This window comes from Tamandua tetradactyla, chromosome 25 (assembly GCF_023851605.1).
Source record: "Tamandua tetradactyla isolate mTamTet1 chromosome 25, mTamTet1.pri, whole genome shotgun sequence".
In the NCBI taxonomy this organism is placed as follows: domain Eukaryota; kingdom Metazoa; phylum Chordata; class Mammalia; order Pilosa; family Myrmecophagidae; genus Tamandua; species Tamandua tetradactyla.
Genome location: NC_135351.1, coordinates 7,295,945 through 7,322,854, shown reverse-complemented (window position 1 = coordinate 7,322,854; position 26,910 = coordinate 7,295,945). Strand labels below are relative to the sequence as shown.

The window sequence follows — 26,910 nt, the reverse complement described above, 5'->3', positions numbered from 1 at the left end:
CAGTCTGCTCTAAATGTAGGGCCTATTTTAGTGACTGCAGCTGGGCCTGTCTTCCAGTGAATAATAGCTCGTAGTTGCTTTTTGTCTGTCTTTGTAAACACAGGGTTGTGGGTTACTGTGGGTAGACTGGCCTGGATGGCAGAGCACAAGGTGTTATTGAACCAAAGGGTAAGATGTGTATTGTTACAAAATCCTTATATTGTACCAGGCTCTGTTTTGGTTGCATTTTTTTTTTTAATTCATTTAACTCATTTAATTTTCCCACCAGCCCTATGAGGAAACTGAGGCACAGAGTGGCTATAGGCTAGCAAAGGTCCCATTGCTTGTGAATCTGAGACTTAATTTCAGGCCAGCTGGCTTTCTAAGTGTCTGTAACCATTCCACTGCCTCTGGATACTATAAATTGTAAAAAAAAAAAAAAAAAGAAATGGAAAGATTTTATTTCCATCTGTATGGTTGATTAGATATAAAGACAAGCTGAAAGCAACCAAAAGTTCTGGAATACATACCAAGAACCATTTTTCAAATGTATCAATGAATTGCAAAATAAGAATTTTCAGGGGCAAAAGAATAAAATGGAAGTGGAAGCCCAGTGAAGTAATTAGGGCACAGATGCCGTTTCTCAGCCTTAGGACGCTTGCCAAATGTCAAATTGAACTTTGCTTTTACAGCCTAGGGCGAGGAGTGGTAGAACAGCAGACAAAACTTGCCCAAGGTAGGCAGGCTAATAGGAAACCTCAAATTGGGATTCTGAAAGAATAGATTTATTTAATTTAAGGGTGAACTATGGAAATGAAGTTTAAGTGAAACCAGGTTTTTAGTGCCTTCTGCCAGGTGCCTGGCAGAAGCAAAACATTCTATTTAAAGGACTTGTAGTTTCAAGGAATGTAAGTTTACAATAAAAAATCACAAACACATATAATAGGCACCACAAGCAAAAGCCAGCAGAAACAGTGGACAGAAGAAGTAGGCCTCCAAAGACTCAAGAATTACAAAACACAATGTAAAATAAGTGTTATATTACAGAATTTAAAAAGGATTTTAAAAGTAATATAAACGTGATCAAGAAGGAAAAAAAATGATCTAGAAGACCAGAAGAAACCCTCAGTAGAAATCTAGGCATGAAATATCGTAATTGAAGTTAAAAGTTCAGTGGATTGGTTTAACATCAGATTAGACACTGAAAAGAGAATTTGTAATAAATGTGAAGACATGAAGATGTTTTCATATGTACAAAAGCTGAAAGACTTTATTGCAGCATGCCTGCCCAATGAGAAAAGTTAAAAGCATTCCTTCAGGCAAAAGAAAGATGATACCAGAAAGAAATTTGGGAAAAGGAAAAAAGCACTGGAAATAGTAACAATATGGTAAGTATATAAGAGTTGTTATTATTTAAACCTCTTTGAAAGAATTGTTTAAACAAAATAGTAAAATGGTGTGGGAAATGACATAAAGGTAAAACAGATAACAATAGTAGCATATAGACTTGGAGGGGAGAAATTAAAGTCTACTTCTGTGAAATTTTTATGCTGTAGATGAAGAGATATAATTGATACTGTATCACTTGAAGATAGACTGTGGTAAGCTGAAGATGTATACTATAAACCTTAAGGCAACCACTAAAATAATCCATCAAGTTGTAGCTAATAAGCTAACAAAGGCGATAAAATGGATTCATTAAAAAATACTTGATTTATCCAAAAGAAGGCAAAAAAAAGAGAGAGAGAGAGAGATAAAAGGGAACCAAGAATAAATGGGATGACTAGAAAACAAATAGAATGATGATAGACTCAAGCTAACCATATCAATTATCACATTAAATGTGAATGTTGTAAGCTCCCAAATTTCAAAGGCAGAGATTGTTAGACTAGGTAAGATAAGACAAGTATATTCTGCCTTCAAGTAAGTTACTTTAAAGAGGTTAAAAATGAAAGGATTCTGGTCTGTTGCCAGAATGCAATATACCAGAAATGGAATGGCTTTTAAAAGGGGAATTTATTAAGTTGCAAGTTTATAGTTCTAAGACTGTGAAAATGTCCAAACTAAAGCAACAATAAGAGATTGCTTTCACTCAAGAAAGGCTGATACGATACAGAATGAATCTGTCACCTGGGGAGGCACATGGTGACATCTGCTAGCTTTCTCTCCTCAATTCATAAGGCTTCCCTGGGGGAATTTTCCTTCTACATCTCTAAAGATCTCTGGCTGTGTGGGCTCTGTCAGCACTAAAACTTTCCAAAATGGTTCTCTCTTAATGGGCTCCAGTAAGCAACCCTACCTTTAATGGGTGTAGGTATAGTTCCATGCAAACCACCTAAGCAACAGTTACCACCCACAATTTGGTGGGTCACCCAGCAGTATTGAATGAGGATCAAAGAGCATGATTTTTCTGGGGTACACAACAGTTTGAAACCAGCACACATTCTAACTCTAGTCGAAAGAAAGCTGGAGCAGCTGTGTTAATATCAAAGATTTTGGAGCAAAGTATAACTTAGGCAATACACAAGGTCACTCCATAATATTAAAGTGGTTAATTTATGAAGAAGACATAATGATCCTGAATAGCAGTGCTTCAAAAATGCACAAAGCAAAACTAATAGAACTGCAAGGAGAAATAGACAAATTCACAATGATAATCAGGTATTTTAATGCCCTTCAATAATTGATAAGTAGGCAGGAAATCAGCAAGGATATAAGGGTTGAACAGCATGATCAACCAACTTAACCTGATTAATACGTATAGAACATTGCATCCTAAAACAACAGAATATATATATTTTCTTCAAGTACACATAGGCCACATTATTAGCCATAAAACAAGACTCAAATTCAAAAGTATTCCTCATTCCAAGTATGTTCTCTGACCAAAATGAAATTAAATTAGAAATCAGTGACAGTGACTTTTATTTAGTTTTCCAAGATAATATTAAGTAATAATCAGACCACCCATCCGTTTTCAGGCCACTCCTTCCCCTAACCTCCAAAAGTCCAAATATTTTGAGACCTTTGAAGACAAAGAGACAGCGCTGCTAGGCCAAGGTAAACTTTCTTGGTCTGGATTCAGTAAATGCACCAAAAAGGCAAGGCACCTGGTCATTTTTAATAATATTCCTTGGACAGAAATGACAGACAGTGTTAGTATCTACTTAAAACTTTCTTTTTTTAAACATTAAAAAGTAGGGTGGAGAAAGACATGTCATTAAAATTTGCAGAACATTAACTGTTGGTGTTTCCTTGTTAAAACAAGTACACATGATCTCTTGGGGTAGCTGGTCAGTGCTGCAGTACCACTCTTTGTGAACAACGCTGACAGCTCATCCATCCCAGTTCCTTATGGAAAATGTCCAGAAAGCCCCTCAGTCTGAGAATCAGATTAGCCGGGGTCTTTTGAAATACTTTATAGTATCCATTTTCTCCTGAAAAATACAGAACATTCTAGATTCCTTTGTGATATATATATATATAATATATATATATAAAGTTTTTTATTGTATAGTATAACATATATAGAATGCAAAGAAATAAAAAAGCAAGTTTTCAAAGCACATTTCAGCAAGTAGTTACAGGACAGATCCCAGAGTTTGTCATAGGCTACTATATGATCCTCTCTGATTTTTCCTTTAGCTGCTCCAGAATATAGGATGCTAGAAGGCTTAAATATTTTTTATCATCATAATCCATTTTTTCCTTTTTTCGTGTGTGTGAAAAATAACATATATGCAAAAAAAAAGCTATAAATTTCAAAGCGCAGCACTACGATTAGTTGTAGAACATACTTAAGAGTTTGACGTGGGTTACATGTCATAATTTTAGGTTTTTACTTCAAGCTGCTCAAAAATACTGGAGACTAAAAGATACCACTTTAATGGTCAGTGTTCTTATTCATTTGTTAAATCCTATCTTCAGTGTATAACTCCACCATCACCTTTGATCTTTCCATCCCTCTTTTTATGGATGTTTGGGCTATAGCCAGTCTAAATTTTTCATATTGGAAGGATCTGTCACTAATACGGGGTAGGGAGATGGAACTCCCTCTGGAGAGGCTGGGCCCTCTAGGTTTCAGGACTTATCTGGACCAGAGACCCATCTGGAGGTAGGTTTCTGGAAAGTTACTCTAGTGCATGGAACCCTTGTGGAATCTTATGTGATGTATTTTTTTAGAAATCCTTTTTCTAACACCTTCCAGACTACTAAAGATTAGACTTTTAAGGAAAGAAAGAAGCAAGCAACTAATTTAAAGCATACAAAATCAGCTTGATTGCATTCCCTTCCCCAATTGGTCCATGTCTTTTGGCAGTAGGTATCTAGCTTTGAGGCAGTGACCAGCAGGGTCATAGCGTTCCAGTTAAGGAGATGGGAATGTGTTGGGTGGGGGGCATGATGTAGTCAGTCTGGGTATCTTCTATGAACTAATTTTGCTCTGAGAACAGTTGCCAAATAAATTCTTTATATAAATCAATGCTCTAAATCAAGGAAATGAACTAGGAATATTGGTCTTATGGTATTGTTCAATTCATGTCATTTCCCTACTTTAAAACCTTTAATAAATGTGTTTGATAAATGAAAAAAAAAATCAGTGACAGAAAGATTCTTGAAAATCTCCCAAATATTTGGCAACTAAATTACACACATCTGAATAATCCAAGGGTTAACAAAATAATCAAAAGAGAAATTTGAAAGGAATTAGAAAATAAATATTGTTGTTCAGCACATTAGCCATTAGAGAAACACAAATTAAAACCACAAAGAGATACAACTACACACTTTTCAGAACAGCTAAAAGAAAAATTAGTGATAACACCAAATTCTGGTAAAGCTGTGTAACATTGGATCTTTCATAAATTGTTGAGAATGTAAAACGTTAATGGACACTCTAAGAAAATAGTTTAGCTTTTTTAAAATTACAGTAAACATGAAATAATACAAACTCAGTAATTTCACTCTTGAGCACATATCCCAGAGAAATGAATTTATATTATCACAAAAACCTGTACACAAATGTTCATAGCAGTTGTTATTTGTAATAGAAAAAAACTGGAAATTACCCAAGTGCCCTTCAACAGATAAATGGTTAAACCAATTGTGGTACATCCATACCATGTAATACTACTCAGCAATGAAAAGGATTAAGTTATAGATAATGCACAATAACTTGGATGAGTCACAAAGGAATTATGCTGAGCAAAGAAAGCCAATCTAAAAGGTTATATATTTATGATTCCATTTATTTAAGAATCTTGAAGTGGCAAAATTATGGAAATGGAAAACGTTATTTGCTGGGAGCTAGAGATTGGGGTAGGGGATGGAGAGGTGTGTATAGTTGTAGAAGAGCAGCATGAAGGTCTCTAGTGATGGAATATTCTGTACCTTGACTGTAGTGGTATGTAAATGAACTTCTAGATGATTAAATCACCTGGAACTAAATACAAGCACACACACACACACACACACACACACACACAAACACAAGTACAAATAAAACCGGAAATCTTTATAAGAATTGAGCTGGTGTTGATATTTTAGTATATGTAAGGTGTTACCATGGGGGAAATCAGGGTGAAGAATACCAGAAAACTCTCCGTTCTCTTTTTGCAACTTCTAGTGAGTTTGCAATTATTCCAAAATAAAAATAAGGCAAAAACAACTAAAGTTAATATATATTTTTAGAAATATACGTAGATAAGATAAAACTGTGCAAAAAGGAAACAAGGGAAAGATAATCATGAATTTGGGGGAGAACCACATAGGTAGTTGAAAAGGATTGTCATGATTTGAACTTTTTGTTGAATAGGTGATTCCTAGGGGGTTATTACACTACTCAAATCAAGGCCATACATGGGACCAAGATGGAAAGTGTGGCGTAATCAATGATGTTTATTCCATGTCTGTGCATCTGAGACTGGGAGGAAAGTTTATAGGAGATGTAAAGGAGAGGAGGTTGATGTTATTGATAAACCAGAATTAATCATGGATTTCCGGAAGGCAGGAAGCAAGTGGGAGCATTTTGAACAGCAAAACAGGCAGCAGTTACAGCCCAGACTGTGCTAGAGGAAGGCAACAGCAAGGACTCGCTTTTTACACCATAACTGGGCTGTGGCCAAGGTGCTGACCCTGGTGTGGATGGGTAGAAATAACTGGGTTGTCATGACAGGTCCCAGTGTTGGTTTCTGTTGCGGCCTATATGGATATGCATCTACTGAGAAAGGAGGTGGGTAGCATCTTGGGTGGCTGTGGGTGATGGGGGTACATGACGGGGGTGGGGAGGAGAGTGAAGGAGAAGGGTGAGCGAAATTGCAATGAGCTCCCTAAAACCTGGCTGCCCCTCCAAGTCTCTGGTACTCTCCCCTCCCTGCCAATAATAGCTATGATCCCACTGGACCTGGAGTGTCCTTACTTAATGATTCTGACGGAGAAATATTTTGCATTTTCGTCTTTTTTATTTTTCCACATGGGCAGGGATTGGGAATTGAGCATTCTTATTTTTGTTTGTATACATTTGTTTAACATCAGAGTACCAGCCTGGTTATCTTTCTTTACATAGCCATCTCTGGTAATTGCATTCATTGATAACATTGGCAGTATCTCTTCAGATGCATCTGCTACCTCCCCCTCTCCACTAGCTTTTTACTGTCCCACTCAACCACAACCATCTCTTATAACAATATAACAAATCACGTTTGTTATTATATTATTAGGAGACTTTAATTTTTACAACAGCTTTAGATTTACAGAAAAAAAATTAAGCAGTTAATAGAGTTCTCATATATTCCCCACAGAGACCCCCCCCTCTCCCCATTGATGGCATGTTACCTTAGTCTGGTATATTTGTTATAATCAGTGAATGAATATTGATATCTTATTGTTAACTGAAGTCCATAGTTTATTCGGATTTCCTTAGTTTTCCCCTAATTTCCTTCTTCTGTTCCAGCACCCCATCTAAGATATCACATGACATTTAGTCTCACATTTCCTGAGGCTCCTCTTGGCTGGGGCAGTTCCTCAAACTATTTTGTTTTCGATGACCTTGACAGTTCTGATGAGTATTGATGAGGCATATTGTATGCCCTTCTATTGGGATTTTCCTCCTGATTTTCTCATGATTAACGAGTTATGGATTATGGGGAGGAAGACTACAGAAGTGAAGTGTCATTCTCGTCACACAACCATCAACATGACTTATCACTGCTGATGTTAATCATGACCATCTGGCTGAAGCAGTGTTTATCAGGTTTCTCCGCTGTAAAACTACTCTCTGCCCCTCGCCCCCATCCATACTATACTCGTTGGAAAGAAGTCACTATGTGCAGGCCACACTTAAAGAGAGGGGGTGGGTAATGTTCCGCCTCCTTTAAGGTGGAGACTCCACATCATTTATTTGGAATGCTTCTGCATGGAAGATTTGTCTCTTCTCCCTCATTATTAATTTATTCAATCATTTACTTATATCAGTTTGGACTTATGGATATGTATTTTATACCTTATTTTTGTTGCTCAAATTGTTCCAGCTTTGCCCATTGGGAACTCTTTCAGTTGACTTCTGTGCCATTGACATACCCCCAACCTTGTGTGTGTGTTGGAGTATTTTCTTACTTTCTGGCACTACAAGATGCCCCATGCCCATCTTGTATATTTCCTTCCCCAGTCCTAGAATCAACCATTTCCCTGGATGATCCCTGGTTCCTCTTATTGGAGAATGGCATCAGAAACCAAGATCTGGATGTGCTTATTACGACTGAGGTCTGCCAAGTGTCTGTTTTGAGATATACCTCACACACCATACACTTCATCCTGCCAAGTGTTTTTGGTTTTTTTCAACTTTTTTTTGTTCTGTAGCATAACATATATACAAAGAAAAGAAATAAAAAAGCAATAGTTTCAAAGCACTCTTTAACAAGTGGTTACAGGAGAGATCCAGAGTTTGGCATGGGCTATCATACAATCCTCTCCTATTTTTCCTTCTAGCTGCTCCAGAATATAGGAGGATAGAGGGCTTAAATACTGTTTTATCATTACAGCCGACTTTATTTCCCTTCTTGTTTTTGTGAACAATAAAATATATACAAAAAAGCTATAAATTTCCAAGCACAGCACCACAATTAGTTGTAGAACGTATTTCAGACTTTGACATGGGTTTCACAATTTTAGGTTTTTACTTCTAGATGCCCTAAAATACTGGGGACTAAAAGATTTAATGATTCAGCATTCATATTCCTTTGTTAAATCCTTTCTTCTCTGTATACCTCAAGCATCACCTTTGATCTTTCCATCCTTCTCCTTAGGGGTGTTTGGGCTATGGCAATTCTAAATTTTTCATATTGGGATGGTCTGTCACTAATATGGCATAGGGAGATGGAGCTATCTGTTGTTCTGGAGACACTGGGCTAGGTTTCAGGACTTATCTGGACAAGGGACAATTTGGAGGTTGTAGGATCCTGGAAAGTTAGTTCAGTACATGCAGCCCTTGTGAAATCTTATATATTGTCCTAGGTGTTCTTTAGGATTGGCTGGAATGGTCCTGGTTGGGGGTTGGCAGGTTATGATAGGTAGCAAGGTCTAACTGAAGCTTGGGTAGGAGCAACCTCCAGAGTAGCTTCTCTACTCTATTTGAACTCTCTCTGCCATTGATACTTTGTTACACTTCTTCCCCCCCCCCCCCCCCCCCCCCCCCCGTTTTGGTCAGGATGGAATTGTTGATCCAATGATACCAGATCTGGATTCATCCCTGAAAGTCATCTCCCACTTTGCCAGGGAGACTTTTACCCCTGGATGTCTTGTCCCATGTAGTGGGGAGGGCAATGATTTCACTTGCAGAGTTGGGCTTAGAGAGACTGAGGCCACATCTGAGGCACAACAGAGGTCCTCCAGAAGTAATTTTTAGGCATACTTATAGGTAGTCTAAGCTTTGCTACCTACATAAGCCTCACAAGAGCAAGCCTCATGACTGAGGGCATGGCCCATTGAATTGGGTATCCCTAAAGTTTGACACAGTATCAGGATATTCCCTCATGGTAAGGTTCAATAGTTCCATATTCTTTCTCCCCTCCCTCAGGGAACTTTGCCAATACTTTTTAATTATCTGCTTTAACATACTCTAGGATGTTTCCAGGCATTACAATAATCTATACAGGATTAAAGGACCTCTTTCTTATTTTGTGCTCCCTGTGTTTCAATTGTTCGTATGAGCTCTACAGATAGGTTGAATTAGATTATGCACCACAGAAAACTTCAGTTCCAGATCAAATAAACCTTTCTTCCATGGGTCTCAAAGAGTATGTGTTGTTCTAAAATATAGACACTGTCTTCCTTACCCCTATGTTCTGAATTATTTTAACCCCAACCTGTTCGGTTTCATTCATATCTCTAAATATCAGGTTCTATATATAAAACAGCCTCTCAAAACACAGAAATAATAATCACCACTCTGGATTTAATGTGTCTGTTCTAAAAGTTTACAATCTAGGCCCCTGTTTTCTTATAAGCATTTTAAAGGTGACCATACAATTGTTGTCCTATTTTTCTGGCTTATTTTGTCTTACCAAATGTCCCATATGTTCATTCACATCATTGCATGCCTCATGACTTTATTCCTTTTTGTGGCAGCACAACCTTTGTTCATAAGTACACACCATCGTTCGCCAATCCACTTCTCCACCAGTGCATCCTTCAGCCATCTGCATTCATCAGTCATCATGTAGATGGCCCAAAGTCCACAGTCCATCAACGTTCTCAATTTTAGATAGTTTCATTGTTGCCAAGAGAAAGAAAACAAATAAACACACCCTCACCAAATAGGAAATCTAGACCTCCTCTTAACTATTGTTCCTCCCCCCATTATTTACCTCTGCTGTTGCTGTGGTAGTGCTAATGGTTCCTTTTGAACATAGCTCATAGCATGCAATAGCAGTTTTCCCCTTTTACCCTGGACTTAAACACTCTTTGTACAAGAATCATGTCTTTGAAGTAGTTCTTGTGAGAACTAATTCATATTTCTAGTGTTAATCAGTGGGACATGTAGGTCTATACAACCCTTTTCAATCTTGTTCATCTTCAATATGGTAATGTTACTTACATAGCCACTAGAGAACCACCTTCACTCCTCTCTATTCCCTTACATTGGAGTTCAACCTCATTAGCTAACAGTTCACCCATCTCTAGCTTCTATGTATCTCTAAGTCCCCTGTATTCTGTATTATAAGTCTCTAATTATACCTTTATGCTGATCATGAAAGTGGAATCATACAGTATACATCCTTTTGTGTCTGGCTAATTTTGCTCAGCATTATGTCCTAATGGCTCATCCATCTTGTCATGTGCTTCAAGATATCATTTTGTCATACTGCTGCATAATATTCCATCGTATGTATATACCACATTTTTTTGATCTGCTTGTCTGTTGATGGGCATTTGGTTTGTTTCCATCATTTCGTGATTGTGAATAATGTTGCTATGAACATTGGTGTGCAAATGTCTGTTTCTGTCATTGCTTTCAGCTCATCTGGGTATATACCAAGTAGTATCACTGCTGGATCATAAGGCAACTTGATATTTAGGTTCCTAAGGAGCCACCAAACAGTCTTCCATAGTGGCTGCACCATTATACATTCCCACCAGCAGCGCATAAATGTCCCAGTTTCTCCACATCCTCTCCAACATTTATAGTTTCCTGTTTGTTTAATAGCAGCCATTCTTATAGGTGTGAGGTGGTATCTCATTGTAGTCTTGATCTGCATTTCCCTTCTAACCACTGAAAATGAGCATCTCTTCATGTGCTTTTGAGCCATCTGTATTTGATCTTCAGAAAAATGCCTATTCATATCTTTAGTCCATTTTATAATTGGATTGGTTGTTCTTTTGTTCTTGAGTTGCATGATTTCTTTGTATGTATAGGAAATCAAACCTTAGTCCGATATGTGATTTCCAAGTGTTTTCTCCCATTGAGTTGGTTGCCTCTTCACCTTTTTGACAAAGTCTTTTGAGGTGCAGAAGCATTTGATTTTGAGAAGTTCCCATTTATCTATTTTTTCTTTTGTTGCTTGTGCTTTGGGTGTAAAGTTTAAGAGGCTACCTAACTAGGTCTTAATGAAGTTTCCCTACAATTTCTTCTAGAAGCTTTATGGTGCTATTTCTTTTATTTAGGTGTTTGATCCACTTTGAGTTAATTTTTGTGTAGGGTGTAAGATAGGGAACCTCTTTCATTCTCTTGGCTATTGATATCCAGTTCTTTCATGCCCAGTTATTGAAAAGAATATTTTGTCCCAGTTCGGAGGATTTGGGGGCCTTGTCAAAAATCAGTTAGCCATACATTTGGTGGTCTGTTGCTCTCAATTCGATTGAGACTTTGTGCCAGTACCATGCTGTTTTGACCACTGTGGCTTTATAATAGGTTTTAAAGTCAGGGAGTGTTAATCCTCCCACTTCGTTCTTCTTTTCAGGATGCTTTAGCTCTTCCCTTCCAGATGAATTAGCTTTTCCAAATTGTCAAAGTGGGTTGTTGGAATTTTCATTGGTACTGTGTTGAATCCTGTAGATCAATTTGGGCAGAATTGACGCCAATTCTATTATCTTAATTATATTTAGCCTTCCTATCCATGAGCATGTAATGTCTTTCTACCTATTTAGATCTCCTTTGATTTCTTTTAGCAATGTTATGTAGTTTTCTGTGTGTAAGCCCTTTACATCCCTAGCTGAGTTCGTTCCTAAATATTTGATTCTTTTAGTAGCTATTTTGAATGGATTTTTTTCCTTAACTGAGTCCTTAGTGAGAGCATTGCTTGTGTATAGAAATGTTACTGATTTTTGCAAGTTAATTTTATATCCTGCCAACTTGCTGAATTTGTTTGTTAGCTCAAGTAACTTTGCTGTAGATTTCTCAGGATCTTCCAAGTATAGTATCATATCATCTGCAAATAATGATAGTTTTACTTCTTCCTTTCCAATTTGGATGCTTTTTATTTCTTCTCCTGCCTGATTGCTCTAGCTAGAACTTCTAGCGCAATGTTGAATAATAGTGGTGACATTCGGGCATCCTTGTCTTGTACCTGATCATAGAGGGAAAACTTTCAGTCCCTCAATTGAGTATCAGGCTGGCTATCAGTTTTTCATATATTCCTCTTATCCTATTGAAGTAGTTACCTTTGATTCCTATCTTTTGGAGTATTTTTATCAGAAAAGGATGCTGAATTTTGTCGAACACTTTTTCAGCATCAATTGAGATGATCACATGATTTTTCCCTTTTGATTTGTTAAAGTGCTGTATTACATTAATTGATTTTCTTGTGTTGAACCATCCATGGATTCCTAGTGTAAACCCCACTTGGTCATGGAGTATATTCTTTTAATGTACTGTTGGATTTTATTTGCTAATATTTTGTTGAGAATTTTCGCATCTATTTTCATTAGGGAGATTGCCGTGGTTTTCCTTTCTTATAGCATCTTTGCCTGGTTTTGTTATTAAAATGATATTAACTTCAGAAAATGAGTTAGGTAGTGTTCCATTTTCCTAAGTTTTTTTAAAAAATTTGAGTGGGATTGATTTTAGTTCTTTTTGGAATGTTTGATAGAATTTCCCTGTGATGCCATCTGGCCCTGGGCTTTTCTTTATAGGAAGATTTTTGATGACTGATTGAATCTCTTTACTTGTGATTGGCTTGTTGAGATCTTCTATTTTTTTCCTGAGTCAGTGTAGCTTGTTTGTGTGTCTCCAGGAATTTGTACATTTCATCTAAGTTGTCTAGTTCATTGGCGTATAGTTGTTCATAGTATCTTCTTATGATTTCTTTTATTTCTTCAGGGTCTGTGGTAATGTACCCCTTCTCATTTCTAATTTTGTTTATTTACATCCTCTCTCTTTTTTTCTTGCTGGTGGCCCATTTTAATGATTTTCTCAAAGAACCAACTTTTGGTTTTATTGATTCTTTCTATTGTTCTTTTGTTATCCCATTCATTTATCTCTGCTTTATTCTTTGTTATTTCTCTTCTCCTATCGGCTTTGGGGTTAGTTTGCTGTTCTTTCTCATGTTACTTCAGGTGTGCTGTTAGGTCCTCAATTTTTCTTTCTTGTTTTTTAATATAGGTATTTAGGGCAATAAATTTCCCTCTCAGCACAGCCTTTGCCACATCCCATAAGTTCTGATAAGTTGTATTCTCATTTTCTTTTATCTCCAGATAGCTACTGATTTCTCTAGCAATTTCTTCTTTGATCCACTGGTTGTTAAAAAGTGTGTTATTTAATCTCCATATATTTGTGAATGTTCTTGTTCTTTGGTGGTTATTGAGATACAGCTTCATTCCATTGTGATCAGAGAAAGTTCTTTGAATAATTTCAATGCTTTTAAATTTATAAAGACCTGTTTGTGCCCCAGCATATGACCTATCCTGACGAATATTCCATGAGCACTGGAGAAGAATGTATAGCCTTGTGCTTTGGGGTGCCATCATCTATATATGTCTGTTAGGTATAATTCATTTATCAAGTTATTTAACTTCTCTATTTCCTTGTTGATCTTCTGTATGGTTTTTCTCTCTGTAGAGGAGAAAGATGTATTGAAGTCTCCTACTATTATTGCTGAAACATTTATCGCTCCCTTCAGTTTTGCCAATGTCTGTCTCATGTACTTTGGAGCTCCTTGATTGGAAGCATAAACATTTATGATTATTATATCTTCTTCATTAATTGACCCTTTAATTAGTATATAGTGTCCTTCTTTGTCTCTTATGATGTCTTTACATTTAAAGTCTATTTTGCCTGATATTAGTTTAGCTACTCCTGCTTTCTTGTGGTTACAACTTGTATTAGTTAGGGTTCTCTAGAGAAACAGAGTCAACAGAGAACACTTGCAAATATAAAATTTATGAAAGTGTCTCACGTGACCATCGAAATGCAGAGCCCAAAATCACAGGGCAGGCTGTAAAGCCGATGATTCCGATGGAGGGTCTGGACAAGCTCCACAGGAGAGGCTCGCCTGCCAAAGCAGAAAGAGAGCCTGTCTCTTCTGAATCCTCCTTAAAAGTCTTCCAGTGATTAGATTGAGCATCACTCATTGCAGAAACACTCCCCTTGGCTGATTACAAATGGAATCAGCCGTGGATGCAGCTGATGTGATCATGATTTAATTCTATGAAATGTCCTCCTCATTGCAACAGACAGGCCAGCACTTGCCCAACCAGGCAAACAGGTACCACCACTTGGCCAAGATGACACATGAACCTGAGCATGACACAACTTGTGTGGAAAATCTTTTTCCATCCTTTCATTTTCAATCTATTTGTAACCTTGTGTCTAAGATGAGTCTCTTGTAAGCAGCATATAGCTGGATTATGTTTCTTAATCCATTCTGCCAATCTGTATCTTTTAATTGGTAAATTTAGTCCATTAACATTCAAAGTTATTACTGGAAAAGCATTTCTTGATTCCACCATCTTATCTTTTTAATTTTATATTTCATATCTATATATTGTTTTCCCTCTTTCTCTTTGTATTCTTTAAATTACCCTTAGTGACACTCTTCAATTCTGTGCCTTCCTCCAGACCTCCCTCTCCTGTCTTTTTTTTTTTTTGTTTTCAGCCAGCAGAATTCCTTTTAGTATTTCTTGTAGGGCCGTTCTCTTACTGACAGATTCTTTCAGGACTTCTTTGTCTGTAAGAACTTTAATCTCTCCCTCAATTTTGAAGAAGAATTTGGCTGGGTACAGAATTCTTGGCTGGAAGTCTTTCTTTTTCAGGATCTTGAATATGTCATACCACTGCCTTATCACCTCCAGAGTTCTAGTTAAGTAGTCTGAACTCATTCTTACTTGGTTTCCCTTATATGTAGTAGATTGTTTTTCTCTTGCTGCTTTCAGAATTTTCTGCTTCTCTTCAACATTTGACAGACTGATTAATGTGTGCCTTGGGGAAGACCTATTTGGATTTATTTTGTTTGGAGTTCATTGGGCTTCTTTGACTTGCATATATATGTCCTTTATGAGGGTTGGGACGTTTTCCCCTGTTATACCCTCAGCTACTCCTCCTAGCCCTTTACTCCTCTCTTCCCCTTCTGGAATACCAGTGATTCTTACATTTGTGCGCTTTGTTTTGTCTATCATTTCCCTGAGTTCCCATTCAGTTTTTTCCATCTTTTTTGCCCTTTGCTGTTTTGAGTCTTCGAAGTAAATTATCCTGTCTTCTATATCACTTATTCTTTTTTCTGTCTCTTCAAATCTGGTGTTATGTGCCTCTAGTATGTTTTTTATTTGGTCAACAGAGTCTTTAATCTCTGTGATATCCACCATTGTTCTATTTATTCTTCCAAATTCCTCTTTATGCTCTTCTACTATCTTTTTTATCTCCTTTATGTCATTTGCTATCCCACTTCTTTTATTAAGTAAAGTTGTATAAACATCTTCGATTAGTTGTTCCAGCATCTGTGTCTCCTCTGGTGTTTTAATTTGGTCAGGTGTTTTAATTAGGCAGAGCTATATCTGTCTGCATTGTGATATGCTTAGTGATCTTCTGCTGTCTTCGTGGCATGTAAATATCTTGAGTGATTTACTTTGAGAGTTGATTTCTTTCAGTAGTCTAAGGCCTTGTATTTGTAGGATAGTTGTACAGCAGGAAGTAGGGCATGGGGTGGAGCACTCAGTGCGGTGATTTGTTTTAGGATAGGCATGGTACAGCTTGGGGATGTTAAGCTGATGCTTGTGAACATGGGCCCCCAGTGGCCATGGAGGTTGTAGCTGTGCCAGTGCAGCTCTCTGGGAGGCATAGCCTTGGTGTGCTCTGGTCTAAGAAATGGGGCCCTTTATGCACATGTGTGAAGCTCTGGCAGCAGTTCAGCATTATGCCTTTGTGGATTGGGGACAGATGTGACCTAGCTGTGTAGGTTGGAACTTTCTCAGAGCTGGAAAGTGTGGCTGAGGGCCGTGTACATGTGCAGTTCTAGGACTGCTATAAAGTGAGGTTTCCAGAGCTGAATGACGTGACTGGGAGCCTATGCGCATGCATGGGCCTGGGAGTGTCGTAAATGGATGTGCAGAGCTCAAGCGGGGCAGAGTGAGGCTGTGCAACACTATGTGGGGGTCAGTGGTAGCCTATGTATGGAGGTTAGTGCCTGCAGCCTTTATGTACTGGCAACAACCTGCACGGAACAGGGAGAGGGAGGTAGTCCTTGGGAGGGATGCAGGAGATGTGTGTTGGGCTGCACTTGGGGTGGGAGTGGGGGACAGGTACATGCACTGGGGGCTGGTGGGGTGGGGGCACCCAGAGTGCGGGGAATGGGAGTGAATAACGGGATTTGGGTGCTTGGGGTGTGGGGTGAGTCTCTGGTCACAGGGCTGGCTGGTGAAGGTAGTGTGCCCAAGGAATGCGGCCTGGCTTGCATCCTAGTCCCAGGCTCCCATCCATGCATTCCTGTGGTCTCCGCACCTTCACACCTCCACACTAGGCTATAGCTTTTTGCCTCTCACTTCCTTGGCTCTCACTTCCTCTACACCCAGGGCTGCCGCATGTGGTGCAGAAGGCTCTCCCAGGTCAGCCGCACTCCTGAATCATCACCTCAATCGCCTTCTCTAACTTTTCCATGGAGCAGGGCTAATCATGAGCTACCCTATTGGGCCATCTTCAAATCTCCTCTCCCTACCAAGTGTTTTTAACACACCCCATTCTTGCGCTCTTCTCCAACAAAAACTCTCCACTCCAAGCAAACTCTTCTTGTGTTTCCTCGTATACCACTTGGCTTTCCCACCTGTGTCTTCCTCTTCGCCCACCCCAGCCCCTCACTGCTTTCCCATTTGTCAGATCCCATGTGTGTTGTCATGGGCATAGTTACTCCAGCCAGAAGTAGCCTCTCTAGTCTCTGCTCTCACACACATTTGGCTTAGACATTCTATGTCTCTCTTGTCAGTCTCTCTTTGGGAGAGAATGAGGGCATGATTAGTACTCCAAATCGCTGACTCATCTGAAGTTCCTAGCATGGTGACTCAGGGATCCATGTTTTGCAACTTGACGATCTGTCACCGCCCTGGGAAGACTCTCCCAGAAAAGTTGAAAAGCTGTCCTTTCTCATCCTTTGACCTAGTATGAACACCAACCCAAGCGGGAAGCCATGGGGTGTTTTTGTTTTAATACATTTCTCTATAAGACATATGCTAATTGAGAGGAAAGTGACATAGTTAAATAAGGCTTAATTAAGGAGGTGTCAGCTGAGGCTGAAATAAGATTTATAGCCAGAAGTTGATAGTTTTTATCAAACTATCTATACCTGCCAGTTAAATATTTTCCATTTCAAATGGAATGAAATCTGGTATATATGTTACTAGGATAACAATGTTTACAAAATCCATTGGACTGTCCAACACAGTGAGCCCTACTGTGAATGGGGGACTATATTGGTACTGACATTATAAAAATGTTCCTTCATAAATTGTAGCAAATGTAACCCACTAATGCAAGATTAGCGTTAATAATCGGGTGGTATGTGACAATTCTGCATTTTATGCATAATTTTTCTGTTAACCTGTAACTCCTATAATTTAAAAAAAAGGGATTTTAAAAGGTTGAGCTGGGGGATTTATGTGAATAAGAAAATAGACTTGTAGATCTGCAAGGAACAAGTGTCAAGGGGTTTCAGGGAAAAAACCCACCAAACTACCAAGGTGGTTTTCTTAGGTTTGGAGCAGGGAAAACAGTTACACAGAAACTAATTCCCAGACCTGGTATATTAGACCAAAAACCCATGCCAAAAGCTCCCCTTTTAAGGAGTTTAGATTGTGCTCCAATACCGTCAGTGGAACTTGCCAGGACTTGGAGAGTTAAGAGGGATCATTGCTAGCACATTCTTCGGAACCTAGATGAGGGAACAAAGTTACTCCTTTGGGTACAAACTTAAATTCTTAACGAATACACCAAAATAAAAGACTTAGCAGGAAGCCAAGGGCAAACCACCGATTTCTGAGGAAATGATCGGAGGTCAAAGATGATTATTTTCACGTCTCATAATTGGAAAAATATTTGCCTTTTTCCTAACGTCCTAAGTTGGGGTTTTCCTTATCATTCTGGGGTGTTGCCCCTAAACCCACATCCCATATTTACCAGAAAGTTCCCTCATGAGTTTCTTCAGTCTGTTATGTTTCTTGAACATCTGGTTTATAAGCAATACAGTAGAGACTGTGAGGACAAAAGGAATCCCTGTCCACGACTTCTCCCTTTGAGGAAAATGTATTTAAGGGGGGAACTGCTGTCCTTACCCTGACCTCATTAGTTCTTGGCTCTTGCCATGTGGTAGTTGATTTACAGCCACAGGAGCTAGATGTGTGTGCTGGAAAGCATGGGCTCCTAGGTCTGCTGGGAACTTTCCCCTGGGGAGGAAAACCCCTGGGTAACTTCCTGCCTCTGGAGCTATGCTCCCTAACCCCATCCCCTCACCCCTGGGCCGCAGTATAGCAGCTGGGGAACGCTTGGCTCAACAGGACACCAGCTTTCTCTGGTTAGAGCTGGAGGGGAGCCGCTTTCCTCTAATGATGAATAGAAATTTTTTTTTTTCAGAAGATGTGCTTGCTACTTTATAGAAAATCATTTTTCTTACATATCACTCTGTGTTCCGTTTATGAAGTAGAAGTTAATGGGTTGCTTTTAGAGGATGATTTCCCTTATTTTAGGAAAAGGAGACTCATGAAAAAGGTGATTGGACTTGGGGTTGGACTGGATTTGTTCTTTCTGTTTTAATATCCATACAAAGGGAGGCAAAGGAAGGAGTGGTAGTAGGAGGCTGAGTGGGAAAGCTGTGGAAATCTAATGCGATCACCTGAATACCATGAGGTGGGGAACTCTTGGGTGCAAGTTGGACATGTGAATTCATCAACCAGGAGTCTGGGTTAGTGCCCTGTTAGCATCTGTGAGCTCTTTCTTTCAGAGAAAACAGGCTAAAAAGAAAAAAAAGTATATTCTTGCAGACTCTGTTTCCCTCAACTAATGAGAAAAGTTGGAGCCCATTTCTTTCATATACAAAGAGCCCACATCTGGCTCTCCTTTCAAACAATAATTGGCAGCCTCGAGGCAGCACATTCTGTAAGTCTGAGTGACTCTCTCTTGCTTTTAGACCAAGCTGCTTGCTACAGTTCTCAGGGTGAGAGACCCAGATCAGATTCAAGGAGCTTGAGAATGTAGGGCCCATCTCTTAGATCTATGAATAGCCGGGATGTAGTGTTTCTCTCAGGCCTGGCTCTCCAACAGGGCTCAACCCCTTAGTTCCTGAGGGAAAGTCATGTTCTCTTTTTTCCAAGTGGTAAACACTGCTTCCTGTTTCATTTTGAATTGATTCTAAAGTTTGAAGTATAAAATACCAGCCACTGTATTTGATTTCATAAGAATAGCTAACATGTACTGGGCACTCATGGGATGTTTAGGCACTGGGCTAAGCATTTCATATAAATTCCATCAGTTAATGTTGCACTAAAGCCCCTTGAAACAGGGTTCACTTACACGAAGCAGATAAGTTTAGAGAAATTAAGAAATCTTCCTGATTTCTTGCTAAGCAAGTGGCAATATCAGTATCAGAAATGAAGTTTGATTCCATAGTGAGAGATTTTAGAAACAGCAAGCTATGCTTACAAACATCTCTCAAAAATTTTCTTATTCATGTTTTTTAATTGAGCTAAAATTCACATAATATAATATTCACCATTTAACTAGTGTGCAATTCACTGGGGTTTAAAAGTATTTTTATAGAGGTGACATTCAAATAACATAAAATTAGCCATTTTAAAGTGAGTAAATCAGTGGAATTTAGTCCATTTGCAATGTTGTACAGCCACTACCTCTATCTAGTTCCAAAACTTTCATCATCCCAAGAGGAAACTCTGTATCCACTGAACAGTTGCTTACCATTTCCCCTTTACCCCCCACCCCTCTCAACTCCGCTGCCCCACAATCCCTAGATACCACAATTTGCCTTCTGTCTCTACAGATTTCCCTTTTCCAGATAGTTCATGTAAATGGAGCCATGCAACATGTGAATCTCTGTGTCTTGCTTATTTCACTTAGTATTTCCAAATCTCATACTTGTAGCACGTATTGGAACTACATTCCTTTTTATGGCTAAATATTCCATTATATGGATACACCTCATGTTTTGCTCATCCATTTGTTAGTTGGTTGGCATTTGGGTTGTTTCCCCTTTTTTTCTATTATGAATAATGTTTCTATGAACATTTGTGTACAAGGTTTGTGTGTTTTCATTTCTACATTGCAGTTAGCTGGGTGAAGAAAGGGACTATCCAGAAAGCCAGTGTACCCCTTGGATTTCCTATGTGTCCCACATCATAAGTGCAAATGCCTCTGCTAGGTTCACAAGGCTTTAGTGGTCTGGTTTCCACTGACCTCAGCAGCCTTTTCCGCCTCCCCTTTCATGTTATTTGCTCCAGGCAAAAGGAGCTACTTTAAGGTCCTCGAATGCTAAGCTTTCTTGCTTTGGGCCTTCATACTTGCTACCCTCCCTGATCAGAATATTTTCTGTGCTCACTCTCTCTTTCCCTGAATTCCTAGCATTGTGCACATACACACTTGCTCTGGTTAATCCTTTAGGAGTGGGCTCAGGGATCAGCCCTCTGGGAACTCTTCCTGGCACCCTCCTGTTGGGTGGGGGCCATTTCTTTTGGTGCCATACACCCTGAGCTCCCTACTAGGCTGTTTCCACACTGCATAGAAATGATTGGTTTGTAGTTTACTTAGCCTTCTTATCTCTGGAGTGCGACTTCCAGGCATTCAGGGACTACATGTTCACAGGCCAAGCCCAGCCTTTGGCAGGCACTTAGTAAATGTTTCTTAAATGAATGAGTGATCTGTACTTGAGAGGCTATGGTGGATTGAGCATGTCAAAGTCACTCAGGTGAGAACAAATTGTTAACAACCTGTAATTGGTTTAAGGGTAACCAACACTTTCAGATTTTTAACTTTCACAATGAGGAGAATCAACATTTTTATTTCTTGAGTACCATCAATAGCATAAAAAATCTTCAGATATTGAAATCAGATCTCAAAAACAAAACAACAGAAGGATATCTCTGAAGTTTTTACACCAATACCTGGGCTTAAATTTACCCCTCATCAGAAAACCCAGCATAAGATGCCTTTGTCTTAATTATGAAAACTCTCTTCCCACATTTTCACTCGTACACTCCATATGCTCACACCTTGCCCTTTGTTGCCGCTGGAAACTTTTGCGCTTAGACAAAGTCAGGGCCTAGCTGACCACTGCTTGTTAAGTTTTTGATGTCAATCCTCTCAGCAGGATTTTGTTCTTTGAATCATTTTGGGCTCTGCTCAGGGTGTTCATATGTCCTTTGTCTTTACTTTGACTTACATTGTTCTACCTATTTTTTAAAATTAGTTTTGCCAAGTTCTTGAACCCACCAATGAAATCCTAAGTTCTGGTATTGCCATCACACCAGATTCCCAGATATTCAGGTATTTTATAATTTTACTTACACAGACAATTTTCTATGCCTGTATTGCATGATCATGAAAGAGTGTTTTTCCATGTAGTACAATTTGCTTTCAGTCAAAAGGCCAGGATGTGATTTCAAACTTTGACTTAAGACTAGGCAGGCTGTGGATCTCTGGGAGGGGCCAACTCTAGACATAGTAATCTCCTGTGAAACACTAGGTATGAAACAGAAGGATGGAAGAGCACCTGCCAACCCTGATAGTGCAGCTTATAATGTATTTGGAATATACAGACACAGACACCAAAGAGAACCCTATGTGAAGAAGGAGGCAGAGATTCAAGTGATGCATCTATAGACCAAGGAACTCCAAGGACTATCAGCAAATGCTAGAAACTAAAAGAGGCAAGGAAAATTCCTCCCCTTGAGCCTTTGGAGGGAGTGCAGTCCTGCCAGCCTCCAGAACTGAGAGAGAATAAATTTCTATTTTTATTATTAATTTTTAATTTCTTAAAAAATATAAAAACAAGCAAACTCAAGGATCCTTAACAAATGCTCATTCCATTCTACATATATAATCAGTAATTCACAATATCATCTCATAGTTGCGTATTCTAAAGTTCTATTTTTTGTTAACAACAATAATAATAAAAATCCCTGATCAAGGGTTAGATGGTGGAGAGCAACATGGATTAACAGAATATGATAAATACTCATTTACTTTTAGACACTTTGGATAAGACTCACGTCTGCTCCTAAATTCAAAAGAAGCAAAAGGAATAGGCATGAGTGGAGTGAAACTACCAGTCACACTTAGCACTTAGTTTAATAGTCATAGAGTCTGACAGGTAAGTGCTATTGTCCCTATTTTACCATTGGGAAGATGAAGTGATTTGCCCCATGTCAAGCTGTTTCTCAACAGATCTGGATTCCAGCCACCAATTCACTCCAAAGTCATGCGCTTTTCTCCTCCCCAAGCTCCCTCTGGTGCTGAATGCAAATCTGGGGAGCTGAGAAGTAATCAATTGAAGGCACTTCAAGGTTTGGAAGTAAGGGTAAAGTTTTCTACAACAGTGAATTACAAGCAAACAAGTAAAGGAGGGAACTCACAATAGGGAGCGTCTGCAGCCTTTGGTTCATTTCAGTGCATTAAAATGGTAGACCTGTTCTTAACCTTTCTTATCTCTAATGCTACCTAACAAAAGAGTTATTGGAGACTTTTGAAACTTTTTTTGGGAAGGAGGTGCTGGGTAAGAGACCCTTATTCTGGACCAATCAGAAATGGGCATTTCGAAGTCTCCACTGGGTTGCCTCCAGATTTCCTAGTTTCCCTGGGATCCTAAAGTTAAATGGTGCCTCTGTGGGTTCAAGGTCAAATGAAGAAAAAAATGCAGTTGGAGTTTTCAGGAAGTCACTAGAGAGGGAGATTTAAAGGCCCTGAAACTTGGGGAAGGGAAGTTGTGGGGCCTCAGCTCTAAAACAGGACAAGCTCTAAAACAGGCTAAGGCTTCCTAGGCAGTCACTTGGTGGAATGATTAGTTGTATGTGTCAATTTGGCTGGGTTAGGGTACCCAATTATTTATGGAACACTAAGTTGGATGCTGCTGTGAAGGTATCCTGTAGAGACAAGTAACACCCATGAGTTGACTCCTTAAATAAAGGAGATTAACCTGGTTCATGTGGGTGGGCCTCATCTAGGCAGTTGAAGGCCTTAAGAGCAAAAATTGAGTCCCTGAACAAGAAAAAATGTGCCTCAGGACTGAAATTTCACTCTTGCCTGAGGTTTCAGCCTGCTGACCCACCCTACAGATTTCACACTTGTCAGCTCCCACAATCATGTGAGACAATTCCCTAAAATAAATCTCTTTATTTATATAGCTATATATCCTCTTGGTTCTGTTACTCTGGAGAACTCTGACTGATACAAATTTTGGTGCTGACAGTGGTACTAGAGGAACTGAATCTTAAAGGTGAGTTTTATGAATTGATTCTGGAGTTTCTGAAATTGGTTCTCTAATATGGATAGATTTAAAGGCACTAATGACTTTAAATAGGGCTTCAGTAGTCTGTGGTGTGATGTGGCGAAAGAGATGTGCAAAATATCACTATCGGATACTACAACTAGAATACTTGTAAGATGCTGTGGTGATTGTGCATTTGATACCTCAGGACATTTTTGTCAAGTGAATGGGTATAATAAGACTCGCTACTTCTTGGTAACTGTGCTACACAAGGTGGGGAGAAGAAAAAGTAAACATAGGGCTTCAAATTCCCAGCTTCTGGTCCGCATAAGTGAACCAAAAGTTTCTGTGTGTCCTGAAAGTAACCCTTACAGCCACAGAGCTAAGATTTCTATAAACCAAACCCAGAGTCTCATCCTGAGGGTGGCTGAATTACAACACAGATTGAATTCTGAACCTCTGACAAGTTGTCTGTTATTAAAGTGAGGGCAGTGATTGGGAAGAAGTGGGATCCTGAAAATTGGAATGGTGATCTTAAAGCACATGCTGATGAAGCTGGGGACATTGGACCCCTAAACTCTGCTGAGTCTTCTTTGCCAGTAGAAGAAACTTCTCCACCCCTGTTGGAGGAGGTTAACCCTGCTTTGCTTGATGAAACTAAATGGCCTCCCCTGAGGTAGTTACCCTGCAAAACACTGCTGATTTTTCTGAGGGTCTACCGCTACCATCCCTCTTTGCATCTATGCCTACAACTAGACTCAGTTACCAGGAAGCCCCAAAAGGTGAGGTGCAAAGTGTGATGTTGAGATGATTTTTCTAATTTATATAGACAGATATCTGGGAAATATTTGTGGGAATGGATAATAATGATGAAGCATAATGGCGGAAGGAACAAAAAGTTGGACCAGGGTGGTGCGACAGTGGCTCAGTGGCAGAATACTTGCCTGACATGCTGGAGACCCAGGTTCGGTTCCCAGTGCCTGCCCATGCAAATAAATAAATAAAAAGTGAGACCAAGTTGAATTTATTAATATGGGCCCTGTGCTGGTTTGAAACTATGTGCCCCCAGAAAAGGCCATGCTCTTTTAATCCATTCCTGTGGGGGCAGACCTGTTGTGGGTGGGACCTTTTGATTAGGTTGTTTCAATTGAGATGTTACCAGCCCATTCAAGGTGGCTCTAATTCCTTTATTGGAGTTCTTAATGAGAATAAGAGAGAGAAATGCCCAGAAAAGTTTGGAGAGAGCTCAGAGGGAAAAGAACCAGCAGATTCTGGTCATGCACCTTCCCTATGACAGAGGAACCCTGGCAGCCAGCAGCCTTTCTTTAGAGCGGGTATCTTTCTCTTGATACCTTGATTTGGACATTTTTATGGCCTTAGAAGTGTAAAATTCTAAGTTAATAAATCTCCATTGTAAAAGCAAACCTATTTCTGGTATAGTGCATCCTGGCAGCTTTAGCGAACTGTAACAGGCCAACAAGCAGAGATTCTAGGTTCAGTGTTGTAGCCTGAGAGGCTAAAAAGAACTCTAGAATGCTCATCTTCCATACAGGAGACCCGGGTTCAATTCCTGGACCATGCACCTCCCACTCCCCCCCAAAAAAAGAACTCTAACAGTTTGGCAGGTAAGTTGAAATATGGAGCAAAAGCAGCCTATATTAAGTGAAATAGAAATGCCAGAACTGCCCTGGTATCCAAAGGTTTGGGGAGATTGTAATGTTTGTGATATAAGATCTGCTCATCCAGGGAGTAGCTGCTGTGGTTGGCAGGTGGGTGGATGCTGGTGGGAGCTGACCATGCACCTGGCCCCGTGGTGTAGCACCATGGGGACTGTGGCCTCTGGGTAGTGGGTGCAGGGGAGATGTGCTGACTCAGTCCTGGGGAGTTTCTTGAGTTTCTGGGAAGCCTGGTTTCCCTAAAGGAGCGATTTCCTGCAGAGATTTATAGGTCTCATCAAGCAAGGAGAAAAACCAAGTATAGCCAATGAACAAGGACAAGAAGCTTTCCAATCAGTCCCTGCTATGGTGAATATTTGTTAGCAATGACTGATGTGGAAACTACATTGGAGATTTTATTGCTTCAGGAAGAACAGTTAGAATAAATGCAATATATGATATCCTAGGCTCTTCTGCAAGTGGTAACAGAAATGAATTGGCCTTGAAATTAGAAGGTGATTTCAACAAGTCAGAAGGTAAAGAAGATGCACAGTGAAATTTGGTAGAACAAACTGGGGAAGCCCAGCAAGAAGCAGAAAAATCTGAAAGCTAACACCCCACTATGACCTTCAGCAACACCTAATGATGTCTCAAATGTTCAGTCCTGGTTGGAATGCATTTGTTTCCATGAATGTGCAGAGGGGATAAAGGAAATGGCTGTGCTGCATTGCAGACACCTATTCATTACCATGTTTTAAATGGGGACAGAGGCTATGGCTGCTGACAGGCTTTTCTCTACCTCTGTCATTAGCAATTATTGAAAATCATGTGGACATCATTTTTTTGTGTGGGTCTTTTCACCTGACGATATGATGAAATGCTTGCAGAGAATAGCCCATCACTAGATGATGATTCTTCCTGTAGCTCTGGCCCCTCACAATGACGGAGGACTTAATTGTATCTACTTGCAAAGGATTGATTGAACCCCAGAGTTTAAAGTTCTGTGGCACAAGTATTCACTCAGGGAAAGAACCATCCAGAAAGCAGCTTTTGGAATTATGTATCCGTGTGTAACTGCTGTGTTCTTTACACTATTTTGTATTGTACCATATAAATTCTCAGTGCTGCCCCCTTCAATTGATTATGAAAAATAAAACAATGTATTTTTGTTGTGAATTTTTATACCACTCATTTCTCAAAGGGCTGCCTTTTTTTCCCCTTTTCCATACTGTGGTGATGTTTACAGGACAGAGCACACTTTTTTTTTTAACTCAGTCTTTCTCCTGTTCCTATGTGGTGAATTGATTAAATCTGGCAGATATAGCAAGACCCCTTTGCTTTCTTAAATATGCATTAAGAAGTATCCATTAATGTGAATATTATCTGAATATAGTCTATTTTATATCTGCACATACCAGAATTCAACCTGTCAATTTTATTTTATTCCCAAACAGGGAGCTTTCCCCAACTGATATTTTTATTTTAATCATGAGAATTTTGGGGAATAGGAAGGTGGGAAAGAGAAGCCAAGATAATGCTATACTAAGCACTGGCAGTGCTTTGCTCCTATGGAATCAATTTTCTCACAATGTTGTATGTTGTTAGTTAAATTTGGAGAACAATTTACCTCCCTGAGTCTGAAAAAGATGAAAAAAGATGAAAAAAATGATCTCCTCTCACCCATGTGGACACCAATCACAAAAGTAAAATGAAGTAAAGTACTTCATTTTTCATGTCTTTTTTCAGCCCTATGAGATCTAAATGTTATGCACTTTCTAATGTTTGTAAACTTTTACTAGTAGTTAATGAGAATTGTATTCTGAGACAGTAATAATCATTAGAAGCTGACAAAATCTTCCTTAGTACTGTTGATGACT

At 39.3% G+C, this 26,910-nt stretch overlaps 1 pseudogene; it reads left to right on the top strand.

The window, feature by feature from the left end:
* The first annotated feature begins 25,419 nt into the window (after positions 1–25,419).
* Positions 25,420–25,808, top strand: LOC143669037 (cAMP-dependent protein kinase inhibitor alpha pseudogene; annotated as a pseudogene).
* Positions 25,809–26,910: the final 1,102 nt, after the last annotated feature.